The 21,590-nt window shown below is 37.5% G+C and overlaps 1 protein-coding gene across 1 annotated transcript in view; it reads right to left on the bottom strand.

Moving 5' to 3' along the window:
* The window catches only part of LOC117415495 (transcription factor SOX-5-like), a 253,595-nt gene that overhangs the window by 212,191 nt on the left and 19,814 nt on the right, over window positions 1-21,590 (bottom strand). The window contains exon 3 of the mRNA XM_059027090.1: window positions 3,875-3,936. The gene's annotated coding sequence lies outside the window, so the exon portion shown is untranslated. The remainder of the gene's footprint in view (window positions 1-3,874; window positions 3,937-21,590) is intronic.

Genomic DNA, 21,590 nt, shown 5'->3' with positions numbered 1-21,590 from the left:
ATGGCTACACAAAGTATATATTACATTTGATATTAGACTGTATAAATATGTACAGAAACATTATACGATTGAAATTCCAACAACAGTTTTACCCTAGATTTCCTGCAATCTTCAGTCCTGTTTTTGAAGTATGTTTCATTTTTTGCTTATTTGAACTTTGCAGAATCACTACAGTGGCTCCATATTAGGTTTCACAAAAATAGAACTTTAAGGAGAAATAGCAAACAGTAAAAGGTTAGGCCGAGATATCAATGCGTTAAAAACCAAATAGGCGCTTTCCCTGTCTAAGAGGGTATGTGCAATATGAGTCAAGAATATATGTGTGTCTCTTTGAAAAGGAAATATAGAATTAAATTGCTCAAAGTACACTGTGAGTCCCTGTGACAGGGAGGACCCTGTCGCTGGTTCTTGCGCGGATGTGTGTAGCTGGGACGAGTAACAGGAGACGCGTTGCTTGGCAACCAATTGAGCAGATAGGCTTGCCCGGCGCTGAGCTGATCGGAATTGGCTGGGGGGTGTGCCCGGGGAGGCTGCTCGCAGCTCAAAGGGTGATTGTGCCACAGCTCAATACCAGGCTACACAGAGAGGCGCTTTGTTTACATTAAGGAGGAGAGCGTCCACTCTGCAGGATAACTACTACAGAACCCTTCAACTGCAAGACGGTGCCTGTGAAGGCTTTGCCCAGCCAGGACTGTCGATGGGAGGCCGGGACTTCAGGAGCAACAGCAGTAGGTTAGTTTAGGTTGATCACAACCAGTATAGGGAGGGTTTCGTAGTGTAGTAGGATCCTGGAGCGGGACGTCTCTTTAAGTGAGACTAGTGCTCGCCTTGTGTGGCAAACTTTTATTTTTAGCTTTGTTTTGTTTTCTTTATTAAATCTGACAATAGGGTTACCATTGCTGGCACCCTAGTGACAGCACCTGTGTTAAACAAATCTGTGCGGCGTGCCAACACCCAATGCTCTGTGTCTGACTTATTATTATTCAGTGACGACCCACACACGTAACTTCCCCCTGTTACAGTCACACAGAAGACATTTCCTAGCAAGGCACTGAGCGGCTAAACTGTTTGTATAAACCATTGCTTGCATTCATGGTGCTTTTGTATACTATAGCTGATTGTAATGCTTCCTAATTTACAATATATTTACACTGTTACAACAGAGGTAAACACAGTATTCAGTAATATGAGTTAAACAGTGGACTTTTGTGTACACTCAATGGGGAAAAAGAAGAAAGAAATGTAGCTTTATTTAAAACATCTACAAATACACCATCTATCAATGTTTTATCTGTTTAGAATACAGCCACTTAAAATTATTACTAAACTTTCAAAAATAAGTTAAATAGTAAAGGAACAATGTAGATGATTGAGACATTTATATACAGTATATTTATGTTTTTTTTAAGAGATCATCTGGATTGACCCAAGTTATTTAAGAAGCTGCTTCAGTGCTACCAGCTGTCTAGATTTTACTGGGATTTATAGATTTTCAAGACCCCCATCTACCCACCAATATTTTGAATATCCAAGTATTTCTTAGGTGAAGCTGAGTAAGCAAAGTATGGAATCTCATAATCTCCATTTGCACTGATAATTCATATTTTTTAAAATAAATTAAGTTTAGTTCAGTCTACCAATGGAATTGTCGTTGAGGTACCTCAAGGGTCTGTTTTAAACCCAGAACAATTGGATAATTGATGGGTACTCATCACAACGCCAACCCAACAATGAACAATACATAATATATGATAAAACAATAAATACAACATAAAAAAGATGGAACACTGTAGGGTAGGAATTTGAAAATAATGGTAATACAGCAGTAAAGTCCTGTATTCACATTGCCCACTGTAAACCTTAACATTTATACCTGACCTGAACAGTTCTCAATTGTCCTGTATTTGTTGCCAGTAACAATAAAGACAGCATGTCATCCAGATGGCCTTATGCCTGCGGATTGAGGGGTGGTACCATAGGTTTAGTCTCCGACTGGGATTGGTGCAATGTGGATGTTGGTCTAAAACAATACTTTCGTTTTGGCTGGCTGCCTGTCCAAAGGGTGGGAGAAATCCTATTTGAGTAGAAGCTGTAGTCATGGAAGCCAGATTTAGCCCTGCCCAGCCTATGGTTCACCTGCCAGGGAGGAGACGGGTATCACTGGCAGTTCTGAGAAATGGGTTGTACTGCCAAGAGGCAGGGAGTTCTACTCTAACCCCGTGCTGTGGAGAGCCTTAGGAAATAAATAAGCCACTAACATGGTACATTTCTAAGTAATGCCTATCAGGAATCCATCTGAATTATTTTCAATATATAGAACAGATGGGGTCTTTCTCCCAGAAGCTTGTTCCTTCTCAGACATGCTGTTATATGCTGATGATATGACTACTAGTGTTATAGGACAGAGCATAACCTGATTCAAAAGGTGTCAAATTCAAATGCAGTGGAGATAACTTGTGGCTCTTACAGTGGATGGTAGTCCAGAACCTTGTTTCAACCAGGTCCTTTTTTACACAGAGAATTGTGAGGGTCTGGAACCAACTCCCCAGTAATGTTGTTGAAGCTGACACCCTGGGATCCTTCAAGAAGCTGCTTGATGAGATTCTGGGATCAATAAGCTACTAACAACCAAACGAGCAAGATGGGCTGAATGGCCCCCTCTCATTTGTAAACTTTCTTATTTTCTTATGTTCTTATGTTCTTATGTTCATTTTTTAATAGAACAGTCCAGATCCTTGTTCAAAACATGTATAAAATTGTTTAATTGAACCTATGAGCAGCTATTTAATAAAATAAAAAGTCACCTAGTTGGAAGAAGGTCTTGGGTTGGAATGGACTGAAAGCTACAGTATTGTATTTATCTGTATTATGAGCAGTGGTGTCAACAGTCAGTGACATAAGAATACATTCATCAATGATTCATTTGTCATACTTACTACTTGCTCTTAATGGAATTTACTCTTTTAACGAAATATTTAAGTGTAACTGCTCTTAGTTGTAATCGCTCTCAAACGTAATTATTTACTGTATTTTGTATTTTCTCTCATTTGAATTTGCTCTTACTATTGATTTTATTGTATTTTATAACTACTCTTACCTGTAATGTGATATTTGGTGTTGTGATATTTTGTAATGTGATACTTTGTAACAACGGCAAGTCACCCTGGATAAGGGCTTCTGCTAATAAATAAATAATAATAATAAATGATGGTGTGGCAAAATAGATGGAATCCCTGCACTGAAGAGTTCACCTTCCACCAGCAGAGGGAACAAGAGGAACCAGTCCATCCTGCAGGCTCTGGCAACTACGAGGTTAATATTCCATAGGAGTCGGCCTGCTAGGAGGCTGGCGGAGGGGAACTAGGTACATCTGGTTTCAATCCCAGGTAATGGTATAATCGCCGAATCCAGGTGTACAAAAGAGGCAGCCTCTCCACCGGTCAGGGCAGTGTTCCTGGGACCGGGGAAGCGCAGCCACGTATGTCCTGACTAACAAAATATACTTTTGTTTCTTTATCTCCTGCAGTCTGAGCATGCATACATTGCTTCAGAAGATCACAGAGCTAGTACCTGTGGGCAGCATGGATCCTGCACTCATTCACTGACTTGGCTTTGGATAAATATAGTTGTAGATACGAGTGCTTCTCCCTGGAACCTGTAAATATATTTTGTAAATAGTCGCCTGTATTTAAAGGGGCAGTACCCATATTCATTTCATGAACCTTTTTTTGCTTTGTTTATTTGTAAATAAATGTTGGTTACCCCTTCACCTGAAACTGCACTCTATGTGTGTTACTTCGAGGCCTTCCACAGATGGATACACTTCTTATGTAAAAACTTGAATCCATGGTTGTAGAAAGTAATCTGTACTTACCTACAAATAGACTGCTAAATCTTGAATTGGGACTGGAAACCCATCTGAGTGAAACTTGAATCCTAAGACAAAGATAATACAAATTGTATGTTACTTGCGTTATTCGTTATAGTTTCTTGGAATAACTAATGTAATCAATACATTATTATTATTATTATTTATTTCTTAGCAGACGCCCTTATCCAGGGCGACTTACAATCGTAAGCAAATACATTTCAAGTGTTACAATACAAGTAATACAATAAGAGCAAGAAATACAATAACTTTTGTTCAAGCAAAGTACAAGTGTGACAAACCACAATTCAATAATACAGCAGATAATAGTGATAGTTACATCAGGATATGATTAAATAGTGGACCACATTCCGGCGCCTCCTTAAGACTCACCTCTTCAAACAGCACCTGTAGAACTCCTCTGTTTGTATCCTGGGACACTATCACCCTTCATGTAAATGTGCTTTATTTTGCTCTTATCTGCCCCCTATTTTACTGCATTTAATCCTGTACTTCAGAATACTGTAATCTGCCAAGTGTTTAACCTGTAGTACTTTGTATTTAATCACATCCTGATATAACTATCACTATTTAATCAATACATGCAGGGTGGCCAACCCAAGAATCCCAAGGAAATTCAAGGATAAATATGTGTGGTAGTCCCAAACTCATGCTGTATATACGTTATGCCTCCTCCTGCTAAGTTTCATTGCTCTGCAGTGAATTGTTTTCACGAAAGCAACACAATGTGGGCATATGACTTTATAACTTACTTTAAAACACTGACAAATCTCAAGAGTGATTTGATTGAATGATGCAGTTTAACAATTTGGTGGTTGATACACCACAATAGGCAATACAGGTATTTAGACTGTAGCTGGTGCAACTTCAACCATGCAACTTCAGTCATAAGTAAAAGTAGCTTTCTTGGATCTGAAAGAAAGTAGAAAATCAACCTACTTCTGCTTGTAAAATACATGGTTTAATAGAAACTAAATGTGATTGCAAAAAGGGGACAGTCACTTGAAAAATTGGTCATTTATCTCTAATTCAGTGAAGTGTCATAGAGCTTGCCCACTAGGTCAAGCACCTGCCATTTCAATGATATCACCTGCAAAATCTGGATTTGCTGGCAAGAGCCCCAGTGCAGTGAAAATCCACTCAACTCTCAGCAAATACAGCCTATTTCTATTTATTACACTTTAAAAAGGTCACCATTTTCTCTGGCTAAGCGCCCCATGCTATTGATAATTTTATGCATAAACAAATGGCAAATTTGCACCGCATAAATATGTATTAGCAATTATTTTTTTCTCTCAGGCGGTGCCAGCCACATGCAAATCCCCCCACTCGCTGGGGCTGGTGGCTTTTGTGTTGCTGTTCCTCTTGAGCGGCTCGACAAAAGGAGTACAATAAACAGTTTAAAAGATCGGCTGTCAATAGGTGATGCAAATGCAAGGTAAATGGCAAGAAACCTGCTCAAGGATGGCACAGTGGAGGGGGATAACTGAGGAAAGCCTTACCATTGGGATTCTTTACTTATTTTTGTCTAATTATCTGAACATTGAAGTACTCTTGCAGCTGGGGATGGTGTTAAATATTGGGAGCCTGACAGGGTAGACACGCACACAGGTTAAATAAACAATGAATTAATAAAAAGAACATTTTAAAACAAGCAAAATTAATTTATAATAACGTGAAAACCAGCCCAGGGTTTCTGAGATCTGAGATAGTAGAATAGAATTCAGTGCTAGGTTACCAGCCTCTTTCAGCCAATTAAAAAAAATATGTCAAAAGCAAGTTTCCATTGGAGAGAAGAAAATGTCTGAATACGGAGAGTAAATGATGCACAACTGATGCTTCCACTGTACTATGTGTAGTTTTTCTGGTAACATATGAAGGGGTTAACTAGACTACAAACTGTATTTATAAAGTATGAGGTTTTATAGATTACCTATTCAGGTATTTATCTTTAGCCAAGAACCACCTGTTGGCGAAATATATTGTAACTACACAGTTATTATTATTTTTTTTTTGTAAAGATCTCCATAGGGATTTTTTTCTGTATCCCTCTAACTGATATACAGTGGAACGTCACACATCCGACCGTCACATAACCGCCCTGATCAATAAATAAATAAATATTAAAAGTAGGCTACGAGAGTAATGGCATGGGCAGCAAATGCAGCTTCCGCGACGGAAACTGTAATGCTTATTTATTTATTTATTTATTTTATTAATTATTAATTTTACACTTACTGCAGTCTAAAGGGGAATCCCCCCTCGCAGGGTTTGTAATCATGTCTTTTATACACACATACAATGTGCCTATTCGGCCAGTAGGGGTCATTCATTATAAAACAGAAAGAAAGCGTTACAGCAATCAGCCTTTTGGTGCGTTCCCCTTTAAGAAAGGGGGCTGAGTGTGTGTGTCAGTCAGCTGCGTGTAGCAGCGATGTTGCAATACACCAGTCGAGAAAGAAAGATATTGGCAGCGTGTTGTTGTAGCTTTTAAATGTATTTGAATTAAACAAAGCAAGCTAATGCAATGCTTACCATCCGTTTGAAAATAGCCGAAGCAATATTAAAACAGCGCTGCTTATCGGCTGTTGGCAATATAAAAAAAGCACCCTGACAGAGATATTAAGAAAGCAGAACCATGGAGGGAAGGGACTTCTAGAGTTAAGAAAGAGCCATCAGTTGCAGGTTACTGTACATTTACCATTTGTTTTTGTGGAGATGGCTTATAGCAAACCACATAGCAACACTGTGTATTTGTAGCCTAATTAATCAAATTTATGTTTGCTTACTTTAAAAGCAAAAAATGTCCCCATGTTTAAAGCAGTTTGCGTGTTGTTTTTGTTCACTAACCTATTTATGGAAGTGTAAATGCTTTTTCTATAGATGTTTGCAAATCCGACTTTTTCACATATCCGCCTATACCCCAGTCCACTGGGGGTTGGATATGCGACGTTGTACTGTATGTAGACTCCACCTCCAACACTTGTTGTATGTTAATTCAATATTTTCTTCCCTTAGAAAACACATGTGCTACTATGTATGTAAGGAGCTTAAACTCAATATTGCTTTCCAGTTGCACCGCTGCCTAAGGTGACATCTCTTGGAACAGTCCAAAACATGATAGCTTCACAGCCACTGTCACCTAAACACGCCTCCTCTTCACCCCTACCTAGGTCAGCTGCATGTACTGTTATCTGGTATGGTTGAATATCTCAAATTACATTCAATACACAGCCAACCTTCACCCAGTGGAAACCACAGCCCCGATCACCAAGGAAGAAGACCCCACAGTACCCCGTCACCAAGGAAGAAGTACCCACAACCCCGTCACCAAGGAAGAAGAACCCACAGCCCCCGTCATCAAGGAAGAAAACCCCATAGCCCCCGTCACTAAGGAAGAAGACCCCACAGCCCCCGTCACCAAGGAAGAAGATCCCACAGCCCCCGTCACCAAGGAAGAAGACCCCACAGCCCCCCTCACCAAGGAAGAAGACCCCACAGCCCCCGTCACCAAGGAAGAAGAACCCACAGCCCCCGTCACCAAGGAAGAAGACCCCACAGCCCCCCTCACCAAGGAAGAAGACCCCACAGCCCCTTCACCAAGGAAGAAGAACACACAGCCCCCGTCACCAAGGAAGAAGTTCCCACAGCCCCCGTCACCAAGGAAGAAGAACCCACAGCCCCGTCACCAAGGAAGAAGGTCCCACAGCCCCCGTCACCAAGGAAGAAGACCCCACAGCCCCTGACACCAAGGAAGAAGACCCCACAGCCAGCGTAATCAAGGTCCGGAAACCGACTACTTTACTATCACTACTTTAAGACTTCCTGCTGAGACTTTAACTTTAACACCCTTAAGCAAATCTGTGAACTGTAGGAGGAAATAGAGGGGATGTGATGCTCTAAAACCATTGTCAAAATAGAATGAGGAAATAAACAGCACTGAGGTGGTAAGCACCGCTGTACTCATTTTTAAACCCATAAAGCAAAGAAAAAGCATATTGTGTAACTCTTTCCCAGAAATGTACAAATGGTGTACGGATTTGCATTTAGAGAAATGCCTGGGATTAACTGGATGGTTTCCTACTCATATTTGGAACACTTATTTTTTAAAATCTTTTTAAAGCAATCAGCCTGTTTATTTCCCTAATACAATAATCATAATTACCACATTTGCTAATCACTTTCAAATGGAATTTGCTCAGATTTGAGGATTTTGTGTCACTTCCCATCACATAGACAGTAGCGCTGCATCTGCTATATAGCTGAAACCCTCAAATTTCAAGTACACCCCACCATTCCCTTCTCCCTCTTTAACCACAGCATCCTGTCTTTAATTTAATAAGCATTTTTATAAACTCACAAAACTTTTAATGAAAGGTGGATTGTGCATAGAGGTGGTCTGAGTAGGAGGTCATTATAACTTCAAATCACCTTCTACGCACAATAATAAATATTTATCTGTAGGATGTATACGCAGCACTGTGTAATTTAGCAACATGCTTCCTTTCCTGTATAATAATTATGTTTAGTCTTGGTAAGACTTTACAGAGTTTCAGCTGAGGCATCTCCTCCCAGCGAGACAGGGCCACAACCTTACTGCTCAGCTTTCCATTATTGCCTCATCCCCTGAAACTTATTGATGTGTGTTTTAATGCTAAAAATAAGTCTCATTATAACCAAAAAAAAAAGTGTATAAAGGTTTAATATTCTATTATGTGTGTATTGTAACTCTTGACTCATCGTAGAATATTTATCAGGCTTCCTAACTAATGCCCTTTTTTAACCACAGGAAAACAATCTTAAAATCTTAATTCTGAAGTGAGGTGGTTTTAGAAATTACCACCAAGGGTGATAAAGGCAACTGTTCTACCTGCCCCCTCTGTGAATTAGTAAATGGAAAATCTCTATACAAAGTCACAGTTTCTAGAGTGGGTAGCAATTTCACCTGCATAGTGATCATTTTTCAAACCACTATTTAAATAACTAAGCTTAGAATTAAAAAAAAAAAAAATAACACCCATAACAAATTCAGTAGTTCGGGACAAACACCAATCACAAAATGTTTTAGTACAAATATTTATTGTAGAGAATGCGGAGTATGCGATTTAACAGAAAAGTATGCTGTATATACACACATTCATTTGGCATCAAACCTAAACTTGGTTTGAGGGTTCGCTGCCTGGCCAACTCGACGAGGCTGAGACCCCATTTGATAAAACATAAAAACTGTTAAGAAAGGAGGAGATGGGGAGGTGGTGGGTTACGATGAAATCAAAACACAACTGAGAGATAAGTGAAGCGGGTATTTATAGTGTTAACAATTTAAATTAGCTAATGTGTAAATTGAATGATTCAATTTGGTGACGCGGAGATTGGTGTCTGACCCTCCTCCCGAACTTTAATTATAAATTTCATTTATTAAACAGGTAGAAATGAAAGTTTATGAAAATGTACATGAGACAAAGCATCCCTTTAAGCCAGTATTCACACAGCCTTTGCAACCAGCTGTTATGGACTGAGCTGATTAACTCTCACCTCTCGACGCAGATGCCAGTAACAGGCAGTGGTGTTTTAGGAACTCAGAAAAAGTTCCTAAAGGAAAAAATCTAAAGGAAAAAAAGTACCAAAAGGAAAAAATCTAAATACTGACGGTCTGGTTAATAATTGTGAATAGTGCCATTATATAACAGCACAGGTGATTGATATTGATAAGTCATTAATTAAATTGGGAGCAGGGTGGTACAAAACACATTTTAAACGCATGGTGATGGATATATGCTGTGTAGCACTGCTTCTCCTGGGGGAGAGAGGGAGGGTGAGGGGGAGTGACACATATTTATCTGTTCTTGGATAAAATGCACTGCCTTGTGCTCTGCCTTACATGTCAACACTAACTATAGAGCGTCACATGGCTTGACTAATTTTGTACTTGTAACAGCTAATGGATAGGCTGCTCTTGAGACTTAATTTTATTTTATTTTATCAAAAACATGGTGTCAGTCTGACCATTGTAAGAAAAGAAAAATGGAAAGAAAGCTATTAAATCTTTCAACATTGCATAAAGATAACTCCACTCAAGACTGCAATCAGCTATTTTGCAATAAAAATTTTGTTTTTATTTTTCATTTTAATAACAATCGATGTGCATCCATTAATCTATGAATACAAAATATAAAGTAAGTAAAAGTACTGTTCTTGCTAATGTTGTCTATAGGAAGAACTTTGTTCATACAGCAGGCATACATGTTATACTTTATACACTGAACATAAGGGCTGCTTTGCTCTGGTTGGACTGATGCAAAACGGTTTCACAAGGGACTAAAATTAACTCTGAAAGTTGTCACTGGAGCATTGAGGAGGACCACAGAAACACACAGCTATTGTTAGTGGTGTCATATTTAATGTGAATAACAGCTTGTTTTATGATTGCACATTAACAGCTGAGAAATGCAGAACAGTACACTTTAAAACAACACGTACAAGACACAGTTGTTTCCCCCTTTTTCAGATTGAACTATTTCCATTTTAGAAATACATTTAAAAAGAAAAACAAAACTCCACCCAGTAATGACTACTTACAGTCACATAACTGCCATCAGATGTCATAATTGCAGGTGCATTGGCTGGTCTGCCAAATACTTGTCATTTTGTGTGCTACCTGAGCAGACACAAAAATAAACCTTATTAATTAGATCTATATTTTGCCCACACTGTTCTTTCCTGGTGGTCAATGGGATGGACTAATCTGTGCTGTTGCTTCTTTATGACCTCTTATTGTTAATAGCCCTTTTCTAGTCCAATCCACACCAAAGCATAATGAATCCAGCAAAGCGTAGTGTTTCAGTCTATTACATTCAATGGTAACCTGGTAAGCCCTGACAGCAACAGGGTAAGTTAGCAAGGGACCATAACGAGCAGAGACACTGAAACACTACCTCCCTACTGTACTTTACAGAACTCAAAAAAAGAACAAATCGCAACAGTTTAATAACTATTAAGAAATGTTTATGCAGGAGGATAGCCAGATACGCAAGTCTGCAAGCAGCTCTGCTACAACGCACTTAGCACTCACTATTTGACAGTTCAGTTTAATAAGAGGCTCTACAATGTGGCTCTAAAACCTCTTATGGAAGAGGGAAAGAGGATATTAATAGACAAAGCAAATAACTTTAACTATATTTGTTTCAGAAGCTTCCTTTTGTTTTACAACTGGTATGCAGCACAACCATCATAATGCCCCATTGATTGGAGTGCTGAGGTCCTAAATCACACATTGCACGCAAGTCCCAGTCACGCTGAAAAAAAAAAAATCACAGTCGTTGTTTTGTTTGCTTTGATTTTATGTTTAACGGCTTTATTTGCACAGTAGCCTTGTCTGACCTCCATTTTATACATGTTACAGACCTTCTCTGTCTAGCTTTTTCCGTTTTTAAAGACAGCTGAACTAGCTTAGGGTGGACTCTACTGGAATGCCTTGTGCTTCAATTCTTTGGAATTGAAGAATTATGAGAGTGTCATTTCTGTCAAATACAATGTGGCCTTCCCCTTTGATACACATGTTTGTATCTTGCAGCAACAGTCTTCAAGTGTACTCCACAATGGTCATGACTTCTAGTAAGAAATCTTTATCTGCATTGCATTACAATGCCATTTTGCCGAATAAAAGGGTCTGAAAACATACTACTACAGGTTTATGTCAATTACATCACCGATGTTGGGTCCAAAGCCTTACGCAATGTGAAGATCCATTTTCTAAATAGAAACTCCAACCCTACACACAATCCTAACTCCACTTCGTACTTTCACAGATTCAAATCGTGTTTGTGTGGGCCATTGTAGGGGTGGTCTTCTGCTTCCAATTGCTATGGCAATAGAGGAGGAATTAAAACCCCTGGGACACAAATACATAAATAACTAAATCCATGTATAAAATGGCAATGCTACACCTGTAATACAGTATACCTGTCCAAGTCGCTGTATAACATGTCTTCCTGTACCAGGCCTGTCAAGAGGCTTAAGAACTGATAAAAAAGAGAAGGAAAATTCATTGGGGAAAAAGAAAGGAGAAAAATAGTTTTTTTTTTACCACTGCCCTCTTTGGCCTGCTGTCTCTCTCATTCTCTTCATGCCCATTAGCTACTCTGACAGCTTGACAGACGGGAATAAGGAAATAAAACACTTAAACATTGTTTCCTGATGTATACATTCATCTCGTCTGCCAAACACAGATATTGAGGAGATATTTCACTCCCACTGTCAGCTTGCTAAATTATACCCCCGCTCGCACAGCAAGGCAACTCTCTTGTCTTCAAATAGCCTCAATCATTTCAACTTCCCTTTAACGAAATACATCAGAGCACAAGTGGGGCTGCAGCCGCTGCCGGTTTCCATTCATTTAAATGGACTGCACTTTGGCTATTTAATTCCTTTTTCACTGCCTTTTCTTCAAAACCAACCCTAAAAATGTGATATTTCTATATATATATATATATATATATATATAGTTGTAGTCAAATGTTTACATACCCCAATAGAAAAGTCAAGGTTTGACAAGGGTACTTTTGAATGAGCATTTTTGGAGTTTAGCCAAAATAAAATGCTGAAATAAATAACTGTAGACATCTATTTTTTGGAACTTTTTTTCCCCTCATCCACAAAAGCAAAACTTTCGCTGCAAAAGATTTATATATATATATATATATATATATATATATATATATATATATATAGACACACAAAATGTTTGAGAGGGTACAAAATAAAACGGTCTAATTTAAAAGCCAGTGTCTTTACAAAGCAGCACACAGAGACAGCTTGTGGTGGCTCTGTGCTAATATGGAACTGTTAACAGCTGCAAAGGGGCAGCCACTTGTATTGCAACAGTTTATAAAGCTGGTTACTGTATATATGCAAAAGAGAAACACCATTGACTTCCCAGACTTAGGCTGGGACCAAATCAAAACTTTGACAACCCACTAATTGCACTTAACAAAACTGTATTTAATAGCATTTTCTTTTTATGAGTAGAATAATACATTTGAGAATACCTTATTTAGAAAATAGTTGCCCATGCAGGGAATGATAACCTGGCATGAGTTTTGCTTCATAACATACCAGCTCTTTAGTCACTTTATGCCAGGGTACATTTTTAAAACAGAAAGAAAAAATAAGTTTGCAAAGTATGCACAGCAGTAAATACAAAATGAGCATAATCAGTATCATAAAAAAGAAAATCAAGGCCTACATCGACAAAACCTACATGTAAAAGTGTCAGTGTACACGTCGATGGACGAACAGATTCTGACTGACGTTTTAAGAGCTAAAAGGGAACGTAGCTGTATTAGTGTAAGGTTATTGGATTTTATAATGTCATTTCCAATACTTTTCACATAGATATGTTTTCTGATGACCCAGCTTGTTTGAGAATTTTCAACAATTTCTTTCCTTCTTTTTCACTGGTACAACTGCTTTGAATTGAATGTTGCTGCCAAAACTGTATATGAGAAATTGGTATTAAAGGTCAGCTACTCTTTTTTCCGTATTATTATAATTTGTTTAATACCAAACGTCTTTTTATTCACAATCATAAAGCTTAAACACATTATTAGAGACACAAATATAATTTTGCTTCACTGTATGTTTGTAAATTATGAAATGCTGAAACCACACACCTTACAAACACCAATATGTAGCATGGTATAAGAATAAGTTATTTACATCTTAAGTAAAACTACAAGAAGACACATTTTTCAATAAAAGGCATTTTGTTTTAATTACATTTTGTTTCTTTCGATTGCAAGTACCATTTTGTACAGCATGTTGCCAAGGGAACACAATGCCACGGGATATGTCAAGTGCTTATTGATAATGCCCAGCTGTTTAGGAAGACTTTGAAAAATGCTGGAAGTGCTACATAGAAGACCAATGCATGTAAGGCACAGCACCTGAAAAAGGGTTAATGGCCTGCGGTGAGCTACTGAAGGCTGCATGATGTAAAGTACTTTATAAGAGATTTATAGCAATAACATTTGTGTATCATGTTACTCTTTAAACAATCTGATTTATAAAAGGTACTATTTTGTAAACACAGGAAGTGTAATACATCTATTTTACATTAAACAGTGTAACCATATAATAGTTAATTATGCTCCTAGACTAGGAACTTCTCTTTAATAATTCCTGAACTCTTGGTACAGTACAGCACTGTATAGGCTGTTCTCCCTTCTAAAGTATCCTTTATCGACAAGAACAACAATGTCTTGCATCCAATTTTAGTGCTGTATGATTCAGCAGTAATTAGCAAGAACTACATGTTTTAGCTGGCACAAAGTGTGTTGAATGGTTTGTAAAGATGGAGTCTAGGGTTCAATCCTTGTATCTCCCCAACAGTTCCTTACAACAGTAAGGCAGTTATTCCATCATATTAAACAATAAACCACAAGAGCGGTGATGGTTTTTATCTGTTAAAATAAGCTGGTGATGAAGGCTGCCACATTTACATTTTACCTGCAGTAAACTGAACTGTAACATTTAAAACGATAAACAGAGCTTTGTGAAAATAAATTCCTTTCTGCATTAAACAGTATTTACAACTAAGCAGAACATCACCTATCTAATAAAGTAGAAAAAAATAAACCAGATACCAAAGGAAAAGTTTGCACACAGGTGCTTCTGTGGTGTAGTACAGAGCATTTGGAAAACCTCACGGCTAATTAACGTGAAGCACAATATTAAGCACACACCAACTGCAAAGGGCAGGCAGCCTCATACATACAGTAGATAGTACATTTTACAATAAATACAGTGGTTTCTATATACACAATACAGCACAGTAAGCAATGGGAGACAGCAATGTGAATAACCTATTTGTATCTGGATAGGTAATGAGGGATGCATTTAACAGCATTGCAGCAAACTGTGAAGGTGTCGAGTGATCAGTCTGACAGAAAAGGCACTTCCACACAAAAAAGCTGGTTATTTCAAGAACAAATTTCACCTAAAAAGAGGCTTCTTCACTGAAGAAATGGAAATGTGCCAAGCCAATTGGTAATATTAAACATAAGTCATAACTTTGGTTTGGATTCAATTTTTTTGGAAACAGTGTATTTACATTTTATAATAATGATAAGCTCACGTTGTAATAATAACCCATTACTATTTGGTTGGTGAAAAATAGTGAGATAAATTATACAAATGACTGGACATTTCCCCACTTTCATCTCAATGAATCTGATTGCATCTTGGCTTGGTAGCATACTCCGAGATTCTTGGCTACACCATCAAGATGGTTAAAATGGTTACCATTTTTTCCTGCCCAAGTATTTTAAGATGTGTTTTACAAGTTTGCATATGAGTATGCTGTTGCTCTCTGACAAAGCTCTCTGATATATACATACCAAGTTCTGCTTTAAGTAACCTGTGGCAGCTTACATCTAAAAGCATGTAATGATTGAGAATATATGCATGTTGAGTGTTTTTTTTTTACTGTATTACTTGTGCCAAGCTTATTAATACTAATACAAAAAGTATCATTCAATTTGGTGTACTGCATGGCTATATTCACTACGACTACTATGGACTGTGACTGAAATGGTCACCCATTTTTCTCTTGGCTAATCTTTCAATGTCTCAAGGTCTATGATGGAAGTGTGAAAGCAAGCAGTTAAAACTGTTAAGAGCTGGAGCCTTTTGTACTTTTTCTGATTCCCGTAGGTATAGAAGAATGACAAATACTTTAGAGGGAGGCTGAGCTGTTAAAAATGTATATGGTTAAAATAATATATTGGTTGCAAACAGATACATTTGAAATGTAATATATTCTTACAATTTTTGATCATTGCTCTCAGCAGTGTTACTAAACGGCTAAGCAGGCAGCCACATTAATTAAAATATAGTTCTTAATTTGGATCCATTCTTCATTTTAATTGCACCAACAAAATATTTACAGATCAATTTAAGTTTTTTTTGTATACATACATACAAACATACATACATACATACATACAGTTAAACCTGTCTAATCAAGCCCCACTACATACTAGCATTCTGTATAATCTGGCATGATTTTTGGGTCCCAGCCAAATCCCTATTGAAATGAATGATGTGATACCCTCTACAATCTGGATCCTGTCTAATGTGGAATTCGGCATGATTTTTAACTCTTCAATGGACTGTGCAATCCGGCATTGAGTCATCGTGCAGTTGTTGAACAGCAAAATAATGTCTAAACATCCACACAACGAGCTATCTCTTGAAAGAAAATGTCTATGGGAATGATTTAAACAGGCTTGAGCTAATAACAGGTAAAGACTTTATTGAGGATTTGTTGGGTTTAAAGTTTGCTGAGGCATTAGTGTGTTTATTATACTGTGTAGGTACTACATACATACATACATACATACATACATACATACAAATACACACAGGCAACAAATAATATCAATCCGTATGTATTTGTCCTGTTGCATATATTTCTGCCCAGAATGCTGTTTGTACATCCATGGTTTAGTCTTGACTAATACAAATCAGATAAAAATGACGGATTGCTATACGTCTTCCTGCTTTTCATCTGCACAACCTTTTAAGGTATTATTTGGAGTGGACAGGTTTAGTAAACACATTCAAAGTTGAATGAAAACCCAATCCACTTTGTTTGAATATTTTAATCTCCCAATACATAAGAAAGTTGTTAGTCTGCTACAGTGTCTGAAAATAGGCTGTTAAAGCATTCAAGGCAAAATAAAAATGTCATTTACGAAATGCTTTTAATTTTTCTGTCATCTGCCAGCAGTTTTACAAGTCAAGAGCATTTTGCCCCCGCAATACTGAGAAATAAAAAGATTTTCCTCCAAGCGTTTTGAGCATATGCAAAAACCTGGTCTCCAAAGATTTCTGAGTTGGGAGAGTTTTGTTCCCAAACAAAATACCTCAGTCTACATGCTGACCGCTCCACACCTGCCCTGTGTTCCTGGACTGAAATAAAAATAATAATTCACTTGTATATTAAGCCTGCCATGTAAATGGTGTTTAGTTTGATTGCAGCACATAAAGCTGATGTTGCTGTCAGTTCACATTACATCTCCTTTTAAGTAGGGAAAGCAATTGGAACAGACAACTAAGCAGGCAAATGAAATATTTAACTCCTTGCGTTTAAAGGCACACTGCACCTTTGTTCACCTAACAAGCGTTTTCACTGCTGAAAACAAACACCACAATGACAAAGGGGCCGAGCGAGTGGCAGAGGTGGAAAGACAGGGAGAGGAGAGAGGGGGCATAGAGCATACAGTGCCATTGTATTTAAGCACAAACCTTGATATATTTAAACAGCACGTAAATACCACATTTTAAAATGTTCCCTCCTAACTAACTAATCAAAACATCTTAAAATGGACTGAAAATGTTAAATATCACAGAATCACTAACTTGTTGTCCTGGAAAGGATTTTGGCCCAGTTTATATCATCTGTAATATTTTATTAAAAGTATTTTTTTATTTTTTTTAATACTTTCATTCTTATGGCTTTTTTGGCCATGACTAGTTTCATTTCAGCTTCAATGACATGTGCATGATAATAGTTTAACCTCGAAGGTAAAAAAAATAAACTGCAGATAGATTTTTGTAAAGATGTACACAAGGACGGCCATTTCAAAAGGCTGGCGCTGCCTGTATTTATGTCTAAGGGCTGTTAACGTGACAGCTACTGTCCTGTCCCTTTAACCCTTTGAACAGGCTCCGTGGCAGCAGTGAAGCTCAATCAATGGAATGGAAGTGACATTTCAGAGTAAATCAAATTATATGGAAATGAAGGCAAATCTAAGGTCCACCCTAAGTGCTGCTCATATTAACACAGAGGTCATTGCCGTGCCAACAGAAATGCTACAACACATCTAGAACAGACCCTTTATAAATTAAGGGTGAAATAAATATGGGCTACACAAGCTTTGAGAAAAAACAGCTTTATAGAAATACAGTATATATATATATATATATATATATATATATATAGAAATACAGTATATATATATATATATATATATATATATATATATATATATATATATATATATATATATATATACAATTGTCTCTATTGATTCATGGCAACCAGCCGGGAATGGTCAAACAAACCTTATTTCCTTATGGATCAGGACTGTTGAGCCAAAACTTGGTCGCACACTATGTGATTTTTCTCAATGATCCACATTACTCAGAAGCCCAAAATTCATTTCATTTTTATTGAACAAACATTTAAATATATATATATATTATATATATATATATATATATATATATATATATATATATAAACTGCGGCACCCATGTCCACGACGCGTTTCGACTACAAGAGACTACAAGAGTCTTCGAAGGCAGCCACATCTTCGGCTCCATCTAAACCGCCTTAACACTCAAAGACCAATATCCACTGCATTCTCTGTGCTCTACAGCAGGCCACTGCACACTACAGATGGCAGTCCACCATTCATTATTACAGATAACTGCTTCAGCAGATCTCTGCTCTCTACAACTGGACACTACTGACAGCACTCCATCGTTTACTCTGCACTGTTCAGCAGATCCCACACTCTACTGTTAATCACTCCTCACCACAGCAGATCTCAGCTTCCTCCTCAGATCTGCTCACTGTTGCAGCAGGCAAAAGTTGCTTTAGTTTACCGTTTAAATCTGCAACTGCCCTCCTCCAGAGCTTCCAACGCTCCAGCTTTCCTCCAATACTCAGATCGTGGCAGCCATTTCCACTTGGCTTCCTCAGCGAATCTAGTCATATGTCTGCGCATCCTTTCAAATACTACAAGCATTCATACATGGTGAGAGACGTGGTACAAGACTGGAAATCTGTCTTGATTATGAGTTAAGGAGTTCCACTATTAGGAGAATGACTGGAGTTATGAAACACAAATCTCTGAATGTGAGTTCACCTTTTCCATTCCAAGCAGACATGATAGTAGCAAACCACTGATCGATCCCATATTAACTAATTAGCTAAATGTTGAATTGCCAAGTGTAAAAAAAACTATTTAAATTCACTTATTTATTTGTTAGAAACACAAATCTAACATGTCAGCTAAATGTTGACTCGGTAAGACAAAAAAAAAGACTGAAGCATCTTATTCCAGATTTAATAGGTATATTGACTTTAAATGTTGAATTTGTCATTCGCGTTTTCAATAATTATATCTGAAAGTGCACATTTCAAAACTTTTAAGTATGTTTTGGTTAACATTTATGTATTGAGCTAAATCTAAAAAAAAAAAAAAGTTGAAATCTTGGAAAGATTACTTGATCTAAGTTAAATCCGGGAGAAAACACTGGTAAAATATTTGTGCTTGATGGGTCTGACTGAAGCTGCACAGCATTTCATGTTTTGGATCCTCATTTGCATATTGGCAAACATCAAGCACTGATTGGACAAGAGATCATCCCTGATTAAGACTCCAGCTGCAAATTGTTGTAGTTACACAGAGTGTCAGTGTTAAAATATAATTAGAACACTACACTTGAGTCCTTTTCACATTATAATATTTAATGCAATTGTAAATAGGTGCGGTACTACAGCAGCACTGTTGGTCCGACTGAATAACATTAAATCAGTTTGTTCTTTCTGCCCCTTTCTTTCATCTTTTTTCTGTTTTTCATTGGTTGATAACATCTTTCTAAAATGGTTTGTGTTTATGTGAACGATATTTTCATGCATGACAAATATTTAAGCAATTCAAGACATTTACTCAACATTTTTGTGGTATTTCAGTTTTGTCTGCAGTGGTTTGGAAGACGAAATATATCCCTCTGTGACGAGATGTTAGATAAGTTCCTCAGATCATGTATCATTTTGCTGTTGTAGTTTAACTCTGAGATAAAAGTGCTGTTTGAAACAGTTATAATGATTTTTGCTTGTTTGACATTCCATTTTGTATTCTTTTTATTAAGGTATGAAATCAGTTTTGCAGTGCAAGGTATGGCAGGCTACAGGTGTTTTGTGGTCATTTATCATACTTAATTAAGCAAGGACGGTGCTTGAGCCAATGTAAACTTTAAACCTGTGTCTAGTTGCTGACCACATAACCATAATTACGGCTTAACTGAATTGCTTAGACAGTAGATTTTTAATATCCTCTCAGAATGGAAACAATGTGCCTCCCTTGCAATACTATGGAGACACCCCCACCCCTCCCCGTAATATATGTTGCTGGATGCTTCGTTATTGCAGCACTTGTGATAGCATGTAATTTTATAGCACAGACAGACGTTTGAGCCAAATGTTCCAGGCATTCATTTTATAAAAGGCAAAGCTTCCAACGGATCCTTCAGAGCAATGTAAGACAAGGATCTTCAGGTTCTGCATTGCAATGTCTTATAAGACAGCTGGGAGTGCTCTCAAGGTTAGTGGTAATATCCAGTGCCCCTTGTTTCCAGCCATGCCAAGCTAATACATTCCATCTCAACTTCCTTAGGGCACCTTATTTTGCACCAGCCTTACATTCTTTTCCATCATTACCCTGTGTCTTTTTCGAACCCCAGCCAAATAAGGTGCCAATTAGCGCCTAATGTTATGGCATGTTATGTATGGGGGCTTCTAACCAATGGTAACCTAATGTAGGCCCCCAAGCAGCTGCCAAATACCCTAGATCCTGAGCTGTAATGTAATTGCTTTCAATAGTGGATGAACCCAACACAAAAACAGCTTATGAAAAGAAAATAATGAAAGTACAGTAAAAAATCAAATCAATATAATTGTTCAAGAAATACTGTTCTGAGTACTAATTTAAGCTGCTTTTAAAAGCAAATAAATGCAGCATATAACTGGTCCCAATTGGTTTGACAATTGAAAATATATGTATTTTATTTAACTCACAAATACATATAATTAAAGCAAACTGTAAACATGTAATCACACAAAGCAGCTGTTATTTTAATAATGTATACATAATATAATACATTGCAATTATTTAATAAAGACGCACCAGCCCTTATTCAGTGGATTACAAATTTGTTTCAGTTTAACAATTGGGTGACAGTGAGCTTAGAGTTTATAAAGTGGCTGCCTACAGTAATAGTCAATAAGTGGCTAAGACAGGTTTTTAGGTCCCAGTATGAAACTCCACTAGTCCAACCTTCCCCTCACTATGTAAAAAAAATATCTACTGATGGTACAGATAGTAGACATACTATAAATTAGAGCCGGCTCCCCATGTACCTCAGGAGTTTATATTATTTATTAATGAATCTGGAAACTTCGCCTCCAGCATTGACCTCTCTATCAGGGGCATCATTTTTAAACCAGGATAAAACAAGGTTCACATACTATAAATATTAAACATAAACCACATAAAATACAGCTTCCTAAAAAAGCAACAGCATGATGTTTTGAGGTGGGACAACACAAAAACGTCTAATTAATTTGAAAACATGAGAGGTTCTTAACAAAAAATCTGATGATAACAAAGCAGAGAAAAGTATGTATTCATTAAAATCTATCAGTTTGTGTTCCTGTTCTATCAGCCGGCATCAAAACCATATGCATTATAGAGAGAAACTACAAAGTGAAACCCCAGGCCTACAAAGGCGAGGTTTTTGATCACACTAATTAACAGCCATTTTGTTTTAAACAAACAGACACTGTAATTGCCTTTTTTACATAAGAATGGGAGATCTTGAAAGTGAAAGCATGCAAAGGGAACATCAG

Source organism: Acipenser ruthenus, chromosome 7, assembly GCF_902713425.1.
Source record: "Acipenser ruthenus chromosome 7, fAciRut3.2 maternal haplotype, whole genome shotgun sequence".
Classification (NCBI taxonomy): domain Eukaryota; kingdom Metazoa; phylum Chordata; class Actinopteri; order Acipenseriformes; family Acipenseridae; genus Acipenser; species Acipenser ruthenus.
Note: the sequence above shows the minus strand (reverse complement) of the source record. Positions and strands in the feature narration are given on the sequence as shown.